The sequence below is a fragment of the Eumetopias jubatus genome, unplaced genomic scaffold (genome assembly GCF_037043125.1).
Source record: "Eumetopias jubatus isolate StellerSeaLion01/CBP00866 unplaced genomic scaffold, mEumJub1_p1.0 scaffold_5, whole genome shotgun sequence".
NCBI lineage: Eukaryota > Metazoa > Chordata > Mammalia > Carnivora > Otariidae > Eumetopias > Eumetopias jubatus.
In genome coordinates this window covers 69787542-69804688 of record NW_028274811.1, presented here as the reverse complement: position 1 = coordinate 69804688, position 17147 = coordinate 69787542, and the positions used below count along the sequence as shown (strand labels likewise).

General features: G+C 39.7%; 1 protein-coding gene across 1 annotated transcript in view; it reads left to right on the top strand.

Annotated features, from left to right (window-relative positions):
* Nucleotides 1-4345, top strand: part of LOC148164369 (uncharacterized) — a 106232-nt gene extending 101887 nt beyond the window's left edge. Inside the window, exons 7-9 of the transcript XR_015768188.1 lie at nt 1032-1280; nt 3782-3875; nt 4212-4345. The gene's annotated coding sequence lies outside the window, so the exon portion shown is untranslated. The remainder of the gene's footprint in view (nt 1-1031; nt 1281-3781; nt 3876-4211) is intronic.
* Nucleotides 4346-17147: the final 12802 nt, after the last annotated feature.

Here is a 17147-nt window from a genome sequence, read left to right as displayed (position 1 = left end):
AGTTCATTGGTCAGAGCGGCTCACAGAACTTAGAGAAAAGTTTTACTTACTGTAATAGGATACATCTCAGCAAATGCCATATAGAAGAGATACAGCATGGCAGGAGGAAAGGGAGGAGAGCTCCCATGCCCCCTCCAGGGGTGCAACTTTCCCCGACTCTCCACCTGTTCACCGACCCGAAAGCTCTCTGAACCGCGTCTTTTTCGGGATTTCTACAGGGACTTCTACATAGATGGGATGGACTAAATCACAGGCCTCTGGCCTCTCACTCAGTCCCCAGGCCCTCTCTCTTCCCGGGAGGTTCAGGGGAGGGACCGAAAATGCCGACCCTCGCGTCACGTGATTCCTTCTCCTCGCAACCAGCCCCCATTTTTAGGTGTGGTCAAAAAGTCACCTCATTACCATAACAAGAGACGCCTTTGTCGCTTTTATCACTCAGGAAATTCCACGGGTTTTAGGAGCTCTGTGCCAGAAACAGGAAGACCGAATGTATGTTTCTGATTAAAAATCACAACATCACACTTCTATACCTCACTTTGGTGAATCGTGCATGCAATAAAAAGAAGTAAAAATTAAGTACTGGCTCAAAGGTAAAATCTGAAGATACCATTAAAAAAAATTAATGGTGGTTTTAGAAATATATCCCCCGAGGGGCCTGGCTAGCTCAGTCAGCAGAGCATGCGACTCTAGATATCGGGGTTGTAAATTCATGGCCCATGTTGGGTGTAGAGATTACTTAAAAATAAAACCTTTAAAAAATAAATAAAAATTAAAATATGTTCCCCAATTTTTTTATATTCTTACCTTCAAGAAGTAGAGATTTCTGCCGCGGCAGGATCGCAGCCAATGAGGTTTATGCGAGACACAATTATTGCTAAATGAGGTAGAGCCTAATTTCCCTCCCCTTGAGTGTGGGCTGGATTTAGTGACTTGTTTCTAACCAATAAAACGAAGCAGAAGTTGTTGTGTGACTTCAGAGACTACGTCGTAAAAAGGCACTGTTGCCCTTTCTCTCTCATCACTTGCTCTAGGGAAAACAGCTGACGTACCAAGAGGACTCTGAGCGGCCCTGTGAGGCCCACATGGTGATGAACCACGGCCTCCTGCCACGAGCAATCTCCGCGAGCCATCTAGGAAGTGGATCCTCTAGCTCTGGTCAAGCAATCAGATGACTTCTCTTGAGGTTGCAGCCCCGGCTGACGGCTGGCGGCTTGACTGCAACCTCCTGAAATCGGAGGTAACCTGCCTCCTAAATTCCCGAACCTCAGAAACTGTGTGAGGTAATGTGTGTTGTTTCAAGACAGGAAGCTTTTGTACAATACAGCAATAGAGAACTAATACAGTAATACATGATCCTTGGCTACCACAAGTGTGCATCCAGCTGAAGAACTAGGTTACAGCTCTGAAAACAGAATTCACTATGAAAGGCCTTCGAGGTTCTACCATGTAAAGAGGATTGCTGTGTAGTGGAACTCCAAAGGAAGATAACCACATTATGGTCTTTGTGAATTGAATGCACTGAAGCTTAGCAATTCGGAGCCTGTGTGCCAGTATACGTTAGGTAGATAGGTATGGAGATAGGGAGATAGACTGACAGATGGGCAGAATATTATGCTTTGGGAATCCTCCTCAGAGCTGTGAGATGTCTGAGGAAGACAGTGATGGAACTAGTACATCAACCTTGACCTTTAAGTAGCCTATTGAGATTGCACCTAACATGCTACCAAAGCATACAGATTAATAAGAAAATTTCAAGTAAGATAGTTGACTAATCATTGCGCCCCCTTACTTTTCCGGGTGTTAATTCTAACTCTGTTCTTGCCATTGTTGATTGCTATATCTTGTATTTTTCTTAAACTGCCAGCATTGTGCCTTTAATCTCCATATCTATGAAATGACTCGGCTCCTGACAAAGTTGATTGGATTAGAGGTTGACAACCTGATTCAAACCGGAACCTGAGATACATTTGCAAGAATTAAGAACTGAGACTTGGTTGAGGTACTCACTTACATGGAGGATACGTTGGTATCCACTGTCACCCAGGAAGCGTGGAAACCTAGTCTGGAGAGAAAGAGAAACAGAAATAGAGAAGAGAGTTCTCTAGCATAACCTGTAATTTTATAATAATTATCAATTACCCCTTATCACTGAAACTGGTTACAACTGGAGCTTTCCTGCAACCAAAAGACTGCAGCTCTCACACTATTCATATTCTACAGTTTAGACTATTAACATTAAAAATAATTTGAACTTTGTCTATTGCATATTGTAATAAGGTCCCAAAGGCAAGGCATCTTCTTTCTTTTGCACTTTAAATGATTTTCTTTTTTCTAAATTGAAAAACTTCCCAGAGAAATGGTACAAGTAAAAGAATTTATAAACAACATCTGTCTAGCTCATGTTATTGGTTATTTGTGTAAAAATTTGACTTATTACTCACACAAGGTTTTTCTTTCCCTCCCCCCCCCCCACTTTGGAAAAGAATAATCTATGATTTCCTGTAAGTAGAAGAGCCAGGGATTTTTTTTTTAATTCTGATCTAAGTTGTTTCTTCACTTTTAATTATAACACCTACTATGGCCCCATTCAGCCAAGAAAAATCTGACCTGGTGTGAAGCTTTAGAATACTTTTGATTTAAAAAAAAAGTTTCAGGGGCGCCTGGGTGGCTCAGTCAGTTAAGCATCTGCCTTCGGCTCAGGTCATGATCCCAGCGTCCTGGGATCGAGCCCCGCATCGGACTCTCTGCTCCGCGGGGAGCCTGCTTCTCCGAACTCTGCCTGCCTGTCTGCCTACTTGTGATCTCTCCCTCTGTCAAATAAATAAATAAAATCTTTAAAAAAAAATAAGTTTCAATAGCAACAATAGGTCAATTTAAGTCAAAAGGACAATCATGCTCCCATAAATCACTGAAGAGATACAAAGAAAAAAAAAGTTTGCAAAACATAACATGCCCCTTAGAAAAAAAGTATCGGGGTGCCTGGGTGGCTCAGTCGTTAAGTGTCTGCCTTTGGCTCAGGTATGGTCCCAGGGTCCTGGAATCGAGCCCCGCATTGGGCGCCCTGCTCAGCAGGGAGTCTGCTTCTCCCTCTCCCACTCCCCCTGCTTGTGTTCCCTCTCTCGCTGTGTCTCTCTCCGTCAAATAAATAAAATCTTTAAATAAAAAATAAAAAAGTATCATTATTATCATAATTCAGTCAAATAGGAACATTTTTATTTTACTGTATATGATTAATGAGATGGATAACAAAGACTAAGAAATGCAGCAATACCTCCCTCTATTTCTTTTTCCAACAGTATTTGGATGATTTTTGAATTCCAGAAGAGCAGTGAGGTCTTTTCATCATGGGCTTTTTTTCTTGTTTCTGGGGAGGAAAAATATCTGGTTTAGTAGTGACGTCTAGTGTAAGAGATTGTTTTTCAGAATATTTCAACTCTTCTTTGGGGCATTGACCTCAGGTCTGAAAATTGCAAGATGTTTCCTCAGGCAGCTTGTTCTCTGGAGGACTCTTTCATAACTCTGGTATCTACCCCGAGGTTATCTGTTCTGGCACGGAAGATTTATCTTTTTATCTCAGGGAATTTTTAAGGATTGTAAACATGTATGAGAGTATCAAAATTTCTGTGTTAGTTTTCTGAAAAACTGTAAGTTCTTATTTCAGCTTCTATTTTTTCCAGAATTCTCATGATAGCCATTTTTACTGGTTCTTACACTTGGTACTGATGCTTCCTTATGGTAGCTGGTGTTGACTCTGTTCGCTTATTTCTCCCTCATTTTTTAGTCCTTATATATGTTGAAGGAACCAACAAAATCTGAAGCAAGAATATTAGCTCTGGAAGTGTTTGATTCCTACCTGGAACCTGAGGTAGAGTGTGGTAAGTGTTGGCATGAAGTAATGTACTGGGATTGTGGGAGGAATAGTTGTGGGTGAGTTAAAATGATAATGCTGGAAAGGTAAAACAGAAAGGGCAACAGGGTGGCTTGGATGGGAAGAGTGGTATGTGCATGACAACCTGCCCTAGGTAAGGTGTGACTGTGGAACCACTACTCTCCATGTGGTGGAGGCTATTGCCGTCCACCTGTATCTGCTCCTTCATGGTGCATAGCTCGACACATTGCCTAGGTAGGGCCCCCTGACTGAGTCCTGGCTAATGAACTTCTAGTTCTAATCACACTGTGTTCCATGATAGCGTCTGCTCTCTCTTTCCCAGGCCACCTGCTAAGAATGAAGGATTCTGAGGGTCTAAAAGATGATGCTACCACAAGACAGAAGGAGCTAGGACTCCTGAGTCATTGCTTGGAGGAGAGTTATATTGGACTTTGCATCACAAGAAATAAAACTATGTTAAGCCACTGAAAGTTGCTGTTTGTTTATTACAGTAGCTGGTACTAATTATCCTTGTATAAGATCTCTTTGGTTCTGAGGTTGGGTTTGATATTGTCACAGTAAGAGAATAAAGAAAAGAATAAATAGGCAGGAAAATATTACTCAGAGAAGGACGTTGGGTTGGGGAGCGGTGAAGGGCAGGAGAAAATGGATGACATTGGCCCTAAAGGGCCTCCTGAGATAGAAAACATTTCGTAGATGTACTGATCTAATTTTAGAACTGAGCAGATCACCTCTAAACGGGCTTCCATTTGTGTAAAAGTAAATGGACATATTCTGACAACTACGTTTTAAAGAATATATATATTATGTGACTGTAAATGAAGCACAATAAATTAAGTTTACTTGAAAATATTAAGTAGGAAAAATCAGAGATCAAATATCAAGTTCTTTAAATATAAAAAAAAAAAGATTTTCAAAATGAGGTAGGCTACATGTATTTCAAAATGCCAGGGGGAGAGATAGAGAGGCCGAAAGCCCTGAGCTTGCTGAGTGGAGGGTGCTGTGAGGAAGGGCATGAGTGGGGAGAATGTTTGGACTGTCTGCAATTAAATATGAAGCCTGCTGGGCCCAGGAGTCAGAGAAAGTGGCAAGAAAGAACGAGTTTTCGCTTTGCTTTTTAGTACTTAAATATAGTGGTTTAAAAGTCAGTTTCTATGCAACAAAAGAAATATTTAGTGATCAGATCTAGAACAGCTATTTGAAATTTCCAAACATCTGAAGGGTAAAAATTTAAAGCTAACATTTCCTTTGCAATATAGCATAGTTTGGGGGCTTTTTCTGAAACATGGAATAAATCCAAAAGTCTGAAATAACACCCCTAATAGTCATTCTTCAGTGAATAATTCATTTTGACCATCAAATATGTTATTATCTTTAAAAATATGCTAACATTGTGGTACCCATTGATTGGGATAAAAGCACTCCTTTGTTCCTTCTATAAACTGCCAGTGACAGACCTTTCCTAGGACTTAGGGCTTCCTTTCTTCCCCCTTCTTTTCCAAGCCCAAATTAGAGATTTCCTTAGGCTGGGAGGGAAGTCTAAGAGTTTATGGATAGAGATCCCACAGGCATTAGCACCCACAGCTCCAGTGGTCCAGAGGTTCACGGTGGCCACTGTGAGTCAAACACTGTTGTCACCTAATATCATCTGTGAGGCAGATTATAAAAGCACATCAAAGAGCATCGGGCACTTCCACCAGAAACAGAGTGCCTGAGGTTCTCAGACTGAGAATCTCACCAGCCAGGGGAAGGGGAAAGATAATCAGGCAGAGCACAAAGGATTTTTAGGGCAGTGAGAATACTCTGTATGATTTTATAATGATGGATTATGTCATTATAGATTTGTCCAAACCCATAGAATTTACAACACCGAGAGTGAACCCTAAGGTAACTTTGAATGTTGGGTTATTATGAGGTGTCAATGTAGGTTCATCAATTGTAAAAAATGTACCATTCTGGTGAGTGATGGTGATAATAGTGATGTTAATAATAATAATAAGGCTATGTGTGTGTGGAGGCAGAGGGTATGTGGGAAATCTCTACCTTGCTCTCAGTTTTGTTGTAAAACTAAAATTGCTTTAAAAAATATGTTGTAAAAAAATTCTCAACAGCTATAATTGTTTCACTAGAAGTTGACTGAACAACAACAACAAAAAATAGGTGTCTTAAACACCACCTGTGTTAAATGCAGGGCTTAAATAATTTCCACTGAAGTATTTTTTTCTGATTTCAAAGATTACACATGTTCTTTGTAGAAAACTTGAAAAATACAGAAAAGCCAAAGAAAAAATTGAGAACCTCTAAACACTATTAATGATTTGTTATGTACGTGTATGTGTGTGTGTGATGCATATTTGTGTGAAGATAAGTGTGTATAAATATATGTTTATATAATAAATATAATGGATATGCTATATATTTATACACACACAGTATACAAATATATGCTTTTTGAATTTATATTGCATATGTACATATATATAAATACGTAGCATTTTATTATACATACTTTTGTTAGCTATAAACTTTGGGTGTATTATAAAAGTTGTTTTGGGGCGCCTGGGTGGCTCAGTTGGTTAAGTGTCTGCCTTCAGCTCAGGTCATGGTCTCCGGGTCCTGGCATGGGCCTGTGTCAGGCTCCCTCCTTGGAGGGGGCCTGCCTCTCCCTTTGCCTCTCCCCTCCATGCTCTCTCTTTCTCTCTCTCAAATAAAGAAATAAAATCTTTTTTTAAAAAAGTCTCATTTATTCATTAATATTTTTTTAAGTAGGTCCCACACTCAGTGTGGGGCTTGAACTCACGACCCCGAGATCAAGAGTCACATGTTCTACTGACTGAGCCAGTCAGGCGCCCCTATTCATTAATATTTTTAACACACTCTAAAAATAGTCTCTCTCAAATGACTTCACAAGAACTTTCTTCCTACACTTATTTAATTCTTCAAAAAATGTGTACCATAGAAGAGCATGTATACTGTGTAAACCTCTACTGTTACCTTTTTTTTAAAGTAGGTCCCACACCCAACATGGGACTTGAACTCATGACCCCAGGATCAAGAGGCCCATGCTATACCAACTGAGCTAGGCAGGCACCCCATGTTTTTCTTAAAAACAAATATACTCTCATCTTTGAAATGAAGCTTTAGAGTTGTTAGGTGGATCTGTGAACTATAACTCAGCAGCATCATCCAAGGGAGGCTTATTAAGGCTTTTTTCATGTGTATTTTTGCAGGTCATGAGCACACATACTGTCACGTGGGTGTCATTGCAGAAGCTACATTTTTAAGTCTACCTATCTGGTAATGACTTTAAGAGTTTGGGCCATCATCTATAATTCCTTTACAGTCAGGAAGGCTCAGTTATTGCCTTAGGGGAATCAGTGGTCTCTGTTTTTCCCACAATGAAAATGATAAACCATTTTAATGGTTTCCTATTTCATTGGAAACCTTGGCACCCTCAAAATCTATTTATAAAGAAGGTTCTCATAAGTCACTTGTAAGTATGTGATGACATGCTGAGATTAATTTTTACTTTGCCTTGAAGCAGGCAGAGTGTGAGCAAGTCCCCTTTCTGCTCTGTTATGGTTTAGTCCTAAAACAGAAAGCAACTATTGTTTATTTCAAGAGCCATACAGAGCCTTGGGTTCTGCCAATTATTCCACATGACAACCGAAATCAAGCTGATGAAACGCATGAAATTTATTATATTTCCAAAGGGCACTTTCTACTCCAAAGGTCTAAGTCTTCAGCATCCAGGCTTAGGAGAAGGTGTAGATGCAAAAGAGAAGTACAAATCACTGAAGTTAAAAGGCTTGTCATCTTTACAGAGTTTCTAATTTGTGGCTGCAGAGTTATTTATTACAATCTAAATCCTGTGAAGAATGTTCTCCAAGAAGAACACAACTTTTCAAATAGTTTAAATTCTGTAAAGTGAAGGAATCTTATAATTCCAAATGGATAACCTTGTATTCTAGAGATAGTATTTGAGCAAAATACAAAATCCACTGAACTTTGCCTATAGATTTCTATTAATTAGATGAGATAGAAGCCTTTATAATCTCAAGTATAGTACCAATAAACCAAGAAAAGTACGTAGTGGCAGGTGTTAATAGAAAATATAAGCTACTCACCTTGTGGCAATGAAGCAGCATTTGAGTTTACTTAAATGGAAGCATAGGATGCTAAATCGAATGGAGTTTTAGAAAATGTTGGATTTTTGCAAAGGAAGTTTTCCAGAGTAATAATTCAGTGAATAACTCTGATTCTTAGTAAGATCTGCTTTAAGTAAAATAAGCCCTGACTCTAGATTTTATTTTTCAAATCTCTTAGTGAATCTTTTGTGTTCCAAATTTCTCAAGTACTTTAAAGTGCTTGTGTCCTTTACTCCTTGACTTAGATACTTGTATTACAAAAGAAATCCAATTCATCTGTTTTTTTTGGGGGGTGCAGAGGGAGAGGGAGAATATTAGGCTCCACCTCCAGCAGGGAGCCCAAGGGGGGCTCTATCTCACAATCTGGAGATCACTACCTGAGCCAAAATCGAGTCAGATGCTTAACAGACTGAGCCACCCAGGCGCCCCCAATTCATCTGTTTTTAAGGTGTATCAATTCCTACTTTATTTCAAAAAACTCCGTCTACTTGTGACCCTTCAAAAAATAATTACTCCACCTGACTGGAATTCTTTTTTTTTTTTTTTTTAAGAGAGAGAGAGCGAGCAGGGAGGGGTATGGGCAGAGGGAAAGGAAGAGAGAATTTTAAGCAGGCTCCACGTCTGACGTGGGGCTTGATCTCACAACCCTGAGGTCATGACCTGAGCAAAAATCAAGAATCACTTAATTGACTCAGCCACCCAGTCGCCCATAGAATTCATTCATTTTATTTGCTCTTAATATTAAGCCTATTATGAAAATCCTGTGTATGTTCTATACACTTTTCTTTAGTTGTAGAGTCCAGAATTGGTCATATTTATTTGTGTAAGTTCCTTTGTTTTATATCCGGGAAAGTAATTTCCTTTATAGGGTTTCCTAGCTATCAGCAGGCAGAGTCTGAATGTCAAAGGGAACTGATCACTGTGCAAATAAAATAAATTATCCTGGAATCTACCAGGGATAATTGTTTGAACTTGTTAAGTTGTTAACCCCTAACAACTACTTCAGGCTACTTACAGTTTTTAGGTTTTTTGTTTATTCCAAAGAGGGAGAGGAAGTAGGGGAGCGAGAGGGAGAGGGAGAGAGTGAAACATAAAATCCTTCTCAGTTGAGGAGAGAGGAAAAAGGTTCATTCCATCTTGCTTCCGGCCCTTATCTTATATCGAGATAATTCACCCACCTACAGAACAAACTTTTCCCTGCCTTTGCCACAGATACAAACTGCATTGAGAAACTTGAGTGACGAGTGCCCTTCTGCCTCCTCCATGTAGAAATGTATTTACGTTGTCCGTGAAAATCCTCGAAGGCAGAAAATACAACTGCTCCCTACTTCCTCTGAAGGCATAAACAGAGCTGGTATTTATTCAATGATTGTCTGAAAATCAAGTATTGAATATATAACCAAAGGAGACAGGTGGGAATCGTGTGAGGAAAAAATTATGTAGTATTTTCAGCTACAAAGTGGAAAGAATGTAAAAAACACCTCCGTAAGGTGAGAAGACTAGCCGGCTGTTTTGGTACTTCACTGAAGTTCCGACCAGGATCAGCACCCACAAGCAGGGCTTCCCCTGCTCCGGAATATCCCCAAGCGCTGGATGCACAGGGGCAGGGACAGCCTAGATGCGGGCCTGAAGGTGGCACAGAACAGATTCTCCTTCCCCGAGAGATCCTCCCACACCCCGTTCGCTGGGGACCGAGGACCTTAGTCTCCAGGAATAATTTAGTGTGACTGAATACTCTTAACAGCCCCTCCACTCCGGTGGCTATTCCAATCTCCGTGTCAACACTTCTGGGGTAAGGAGTAACTAAAACATTTTAGAGCTGCTATCAATCTTAAACAAACTCTGGTAATAAGATAAAAACACAAAAAGGAACACATTTTTCATCGCTCTGCTTGCCCCGGCTGGCTCTGTGTAGCCTCTAATCCATGCCTTTGCACGTCAGTCTACACATCCATCTCCAGCAGCTAAATCATTATCAGGTGATGACTTAGGCCCCGAGGAGAACTGACAAAACAGCCATCTTTATTTTTTCGATGGCGCTTTTTTCCTTTTGATGAGCAGACAGATGCACTTTTCTCTTATAAGCTAATCTTTTATAAGCATTCCTTATTTGTAATCAGATTTTCTCACAGAGTTAAAAAAAAGTGATCTGCTTTCTTTAAACATGATTTTCATGTGATTCTAAAAGAAATTCTTTCTTATATAAAATAAGTATGCCTTGTATGAGGAAAAGGGGGAAGGGTAAACAGGAAGACTAAGGGTAAAGATCCAAAACATTCTGTATTATGTGAGCAGCCTTACATAGTAAGACAAAAAGAGATTTTGTAGGATTAAGCAAATATGTTTTTTCTTTCTTTCAAAATAGTCTATACTATTCTAGTTTATAGCATTTTAAAATACCTGGACCAAACATAAATTCAAATAAAATCTGTTCATCTTTTTGTTCATTTTCCATTAGCAATTCTGTTGTGTATGCTATAGTGTGTACACTGGCAAATTGTGATTTGGAGCAATTTATCAATTTTTTTTTTTTGCTGACTTTAAAATGTTTATCCCTTAAAAAGTGTTACTTTCTCAGACGTATTTTTTTTGTCCTTTACCAGAAAAAAGTCTACTTTCCACAGTTAAGTCTTTATCTTGGAAATTGCTTGGAAAAGCAATGACTTTTGATTCATAGTCCTTTGGGCTGTCTTGAGAAATCACATTGTAGCTGGAAATGAAGTCTTGACTCTTATCAATAATTAGTTCCTAACAGCATGGAATAGAGGCGTTGCTCTGTTATGAAGATGATAGTGTGTTCTTTGGAATCTTGGACACTTACAATTAACCTGGTAGACATTGAATTCTTAGCTTCAGAGTACAATTAGTCTTATTCTCTTGGCTCACCAAGATTAGAAATTACATGTTATCGATGTTTGAGTGTTACAATGTAGACTGTTATTTCAAATGTATTTAGTACAGGCATAATGAATCAACCATGAGTGACATAATAATGCACTTCTTTGACTTCCTACTGTGGAACCAGATAAGTATGAGAGAGATTTCAGATTATAACCCTTTGGTTACAAAATATTCGTGCATATCTAATTCTCCACACAAAACCCTTATGACTAACAGGTCATGGATAATAATGAGATATGAAGAGTAAATATTGCCTCTTGTCTATTTACTTGGTTTGGCCTCCCCTCTGCCCCACCAAGGAATGAAAAAACTATCCTACTTTGAAACCTATTAAATAGGATACTGCCAAATGAAATTAGGTTTTCCAGAAGACTTCAGTGGTTTTCAAGACTCCTTGGATAACTAGGCAGCAGAATGAATTAGTTACAATTCAGCAAATTACAGCTTTGAAAATGAAAGCTGTTTGGTAACAGGAAGATGATACGGCATCTAATTTGTTCAATAATTGCTATCCATTTGGATTTTTTTAAAAGATTTTATATTTGACACACAGAGAGCGAGCACAAGTAGACAGAGTGTCAGGCAGAGAGAGGGAGAGGGAGAAGCAGACTCTCCGCAGAGCAGGGAGCCCAATGCAGGGCTCGATCCTAGGACCCTGGGATCGTGACCTGAGCCAAAGGCAGTTGCTTAACCAACTAAGCCACCCATGCGCCCCTCCATTTGGATTTTTAAAGACAAAACATCTGTAACTAAATATGCAAAAGATCAAGAAAAATTATGCTCTCATTTAGTTATTGGGATAAAAGTGATTTTTTTTTTTTTTTTAGTTCAACGTGTATTTATTGGGCATCAATTTTGTTCCAGGCATTGGGCTAGGTGCTTAAGACACCAAAATAAATAAGGTGGAGGTCTCACTCTGCATGAGCTTATAATTTACTGTGGGTTTCTCAATTAGGGTTCTGTGGATGTCATTAGGGATTCTGTGAGGGGTTATTGAGAGTTCCAGAAGGGATTAAAAATCTTTTAAAAAATTGTTTGAACTTCCTTCTCTATGCAATGCCAGCACAGTGATTAAGCAGCCCTGTTAGCAAATTAAAAAAACAACAACAAAAAAAACACACCTTTTATTTTATTGTGGTAAGAACACCCAGATCTACCCTCTCAACTAAATTTTAGGTGTACTGTAAAGTATGGTTGACTATAGGTACAATATTTTACAGTTCTCTAGAGCTTATTCACCTTGTTTAATTAAAATTTATGCCAATTGGTTAGTAACTCCCCATTTTGCCCTTCCCTCAGCCCCAGGAAACCACCATTCTATTCTTTGATTCTATGAATTTGACTATTTTAGATGGCTTATATAAGTTGAATCATGTAGTATTTGTCTTTCTGGCACTGGCTTATTTCACTTATCAAAAGAATGAAAAGGCAACCTACAGAATGGAAGAAAATATTTACAAACCATATATTTGAGAAGAGGTCAATCTCCAAAATATAACGAACTCCTACAACTCAATAGCAAAAAAACCCTAATGATGCAATTAACAAACGGGCAGGAATAGGCATTTCTCCAAAGAAGACATACAAATGGCCAACAGGCATATGAAAATATGCTCAACGTCACTAGTCCCCAGAAAAACTGCCAATCAAAATCACAAGATACCACCTCACACCTGTCGGGATGGCTATTATAAAACAACAACAACAATAACAAAAGACCAGTGTTGGTGAGGATGTGAAGAAATTGGAAACTCTGCACACTGTTGGTGTGAATAGAAAACAGCATAGCCACAGTGGCAAACAGTATGGAGATTCCTCAAAAAAATTAAAAATAGAACTCTCATATGATCCAGCAATCTCTCTTCTTGGTGTTTCTCCAAAAGAACTGAGGTCAGTATCTTGAAGACATTCCATGTTCATTGCAGTATTATTCACAATAGCCAAGATATGGAAACAATCCAAATGTCCATCTATAGATGAACGGCTGAAGAACATGTGGTATATACATACAATGGAATACTATCCAGACTTTTAAAAAAGAAGGAAATTCTGCAATATGTGACCATACGGATGAACCTGGAGGATAAAGATCATCTTTTAAAAGAAGGAACAAACCATTACATAATACCTGTGCATTATTTGATGGAATATTCCAGAAAGGAACCACAGTGCTCGTGATAGCTCTTGAGCACTTTTCTAATCTGTTTTCGTGTTCTCATCTACTCTTTCCTGTATTTTTTTTTTTTTTTTTTTTTTACTACTTCCAGGGCACCTGGGTGGCTCAGTTGGTTAAGGGTCTCTTGATTTCGGCTCAGGTCATGATCTCAGGGTGGTGAGATCAAGTCCTGGCATCAGGCTCCATGCTGAGTGTGGAGTCTGCTTAAGATTCTCTTGCTCACTCTCTCTGCCCCTCTCCCCACCCCACCCTGCTTGCACACTCTCTCTCTAAAATAATAAATAAATAAAAAAATAAATGATTACTACATCCCCCCTGTAATGTGGCAAAAATCTCCAAAATGATTTTGATGGATGTACAGAGTAAGGATATATGCTATGGGGCAGGATGATGGACAGTTTCATGCACTTCATTAATCAGCTTTTTAAAATCTTTTAAAATCATGCCTTGTAAACTGTAATGGAAATTGTTATCATGACTTCCTTGCTTTTCTTGCTCTGATTTCCCAGAATTCTTTCTTTCAATCTCTTTCTCTCTCACATATGCACATATACATATATATATATATTCACCTTTAAAATAACTATAATCATACTCATAATCAAATCCAAAATAAGTGATGTTGAAATGATTTGCCTTGTCTCTTCATTAATGTTATGAAACAAATGTGGTTTGCTCATTCCTATATTTTTTAAAAAGTCAAATTTGTGATTTTGCTCATACATTTCTAAAGGCAAAAAGTATGGTTTTACCCTGCTTAAGTTAGAATCTTTTAATTTTAATTTTATTTAGTTATTAGAGAGAGAGAATGAGAGAGAATGCATGAGCAGGGAGAGGGAGAAGCAGAATCCCCGCTAAGTAGGAGCCCAGTGCCAGGCTCGGTCCCAGGACCGTGGGATCATGATCTGAGCTGAAGGCAGCTGCTTAGCTGACTGAGCCACCCAGGCAATCCTCCTTAAACTCTTTTATCTTCATTATAGTAAATTCCTAATTAAGGGGGTTGCCATACTTTTCAAAGTGATTTGAATAGTTACAGATGGAAGTAAAAATGAATGTTTATTTTTTCTCCTCAGGAATATTGTGCATATATTCATTATATGTGCCAGCTAGCATGTGTTATAATTTAATAAAGCATCTGGAGTTTCCTAGATTTTTGTAAAGATAAGTTAGTTTTTTACTATAGTGTTGAAATTATTTTTATGAGATAAAAATGTGGGTAGCTGAGAGGCACCTGGCTGGCTCAGTTGGAAGCGCATGTAACCCTTGATCTCGGGGTCATGAGTTTGAACCTCAGGTTGGTTGTAGAGATAACATAGAAATAAATAAACCTAAAAAATTTTTGGGTAAGTGAGATGTATTGGATAAGAATAACATCAGTGTACCAACTACATCTTATCAGTAAGAATATCACTCATCTGTCATACTTATTTTATTAGTCAAGAAGACTAGAAGAGATTGAAGAGAATAGCAGAGTTCCTAGATTTAGTCATTTGGTTCATTTTTTTTTAAAGATTTTATTTATTTATTTGAGAGAGAGAGAATGAGAGATAGAGAACACGAGAGGGAAGAGGGTCAGAGGGAGAAGCAGACTCCCCGCCGAGCAGGGAGCCCGATGCGGGACTCGATCCCGGGACTCCAGAATCATGACCTGAGCCGAAGGCAGTCGCTTAACCAACTGAGCCACCCAGGTGTCCTGGTTCATTCTTTATATTCCACGTATCGACAATGTGGTTCTTTCACTTACATCCTGCCAGAGAAGCACTGGGGAGACTACATCCATGCCATCAACGATTAAAAGGCCGTATGAAACATATGAATGCCCTAATGTTTTCTCTGTTCCTGCCAAGATCAGGCTGTCTAGAGGAAATCCACGCTGGCGTCCAGCTGCTCTGAGAAGGCCCACACCACTTACCTGATGGAGACCTACCCTCAAACAGATCTATCCAGAGGCCTTAAGGCTAAACTCAAGGAGCATCTTAAGTGCTGGTAAACCCAAGGTGAAACTGCTGGGGAACTATGTTCTTAAATAGCATTTTCTTTTTCCAGTCTTACTCCAGTTATGTGTTTCAACTTCTCTGATCAGATTTGGGAGACATGGCAAAATTGATTAAACCCTAAGACACCATGGGGCCACTTGGCTGGCTCAGTCAGTGGAGCATGTGACTCTTGATCTTGGGGTAGTGAATCTGAGCCCCATGTTGGGTGTAGAGATTATGTAAAAAAAATAAAATCTTAAAAAAAAAACAAAAACCCTGACACCTCAAGAAATTGAACACCAACTCAAAGCTAAAGTTCCAGAATGAGGGTTCCTGGGTGGCTCAGGTGGTTAAGCGTCTGCCTTCAGCTCAGGTCATGATCCCAGCGTCCTGGGATCGAGCCCCGTGTCAGGCTCCCTGCTCAGCGGGGAGCCTGCTTCTCCCTCTCCCTCTGCTGCTCCCCTTGCGTGTGCTCTCTCGCTCTCTCTCTCTCTCTGTCAAATAAATAATATATTAAAAAAAGAAAAGGAAAAAACCTAAAACAAAAAATAAAAATTAGTTTAAAAGTCACAAAAATGCAGAAGCAGAGATATTTCCCAAGGAAATGTTAGCTGTCTATTGAAAGGACAGAAAATATTATGGAGATGAGAAATACGGAGTTTCTGTCTGGGGTGGTGAAAAATGTTTTAAAAATAAAGGGGATGGTTGCATAGCATTGTAAATGTAATTAAGGCCACTGAATATAAAAATCACATTTAAAAATGGTTAAAATGGCAAATTTTGTGTTACATGTATTTTATAATTAAAAAACCCCAATAATCTAATACACCAAATACTACTGAATGGCACACTTTAAGTGGGTGAGTTCTATGGAATGTGAATCATATCTTGATAAAGCTCCTTTAAAAATGTCATGAAGAGAAAGAGGATCAAACGCCCTGAAAAAAAAAGACCACAATATGTAATAGTCCCAGCCTTTTAGTTTTCATTTTTAGGAATTTGATTTGATTTGCTTCTTCCTACATAGTACTATACTTCCCTGGCAAGTGTCCCATTTTAATCTACATTGGGAGGAAACAGGATGACAAAATATTGCTGCTGTTGGAATATGAAGCTTATTTATTTTAGCACTGTGGCTTCTGGAAATCTTGTTTTTTTCCTTCCAATATTTAAAAAGGTCACGCTGAACACTAGCAGGTGGTCCTTTTGATTCCTTTATCAAGATGGCATTTTGGACAGCAATAGAAATCCAGTCATCTGATGAAAAAAGGTATTCCTGATTTGTCATGTTTTGGGTCAGATTTTCCCTAAATTCTGAAAACATGTAAAATTGAAAGTAGATATTGGCAATTGCCTTTGTTAGAGAATTCCTCATTGGTGAAGTCATAGTCTTTTTAGGAACTTTAAAAATGGTGGTCATAAGGGGGCGGAGCAAGATGGCGGAGGAGTAGGAGACCTGGATTTCTTCTGGTCTCAGGAATTCAGCGGGATAGGGATCAAACCATTCTGAACACCTACGAACTCAACAGGAGATCGAAGAAAATAGCAACAACTATCTGAACAGAAAAGCCACCACTTTCTGGAAGGTAGGACGTGGGGAGAAGTGAATCCGAGGCGATATTCAGGAGGATAAACGGCGGGGGAGGGGGCCTCCGTCGGCCGCTTTTGGCAAGTGCTAGAGCCGCAGAGCACAAAATCGGAACTTTTAGAAGTCGGCTCCGCTGAGGGACGTTGCTCCAGTGGCTAAGCAAGAGGTGGAACCCTCACGGGATAGTGTGGTCTCAGGACCCTCGGGGTCACAGAAAGACTGGGGGTGCCTGAGTGCAGCAGAGCTCCCAGGTAGCAGAGCGGGGAAGCCAGCTGCTGAGATGGAGCCAAGGCACGGGCTCTCAGCTCGGGGTGGCCATAAACTGTGATCCACGGCCCAGTCGGGCCACTGCTCCTGCAGCAGGGACCCAACAAGCGGCAGAGCCGGGGAGACTCCCCTTCCTCCCCCGGGAGGAGCAGCACGGGAGCGCACCGGAGGGATCTGCTGGGTTTGGAGACTCCACACGGGG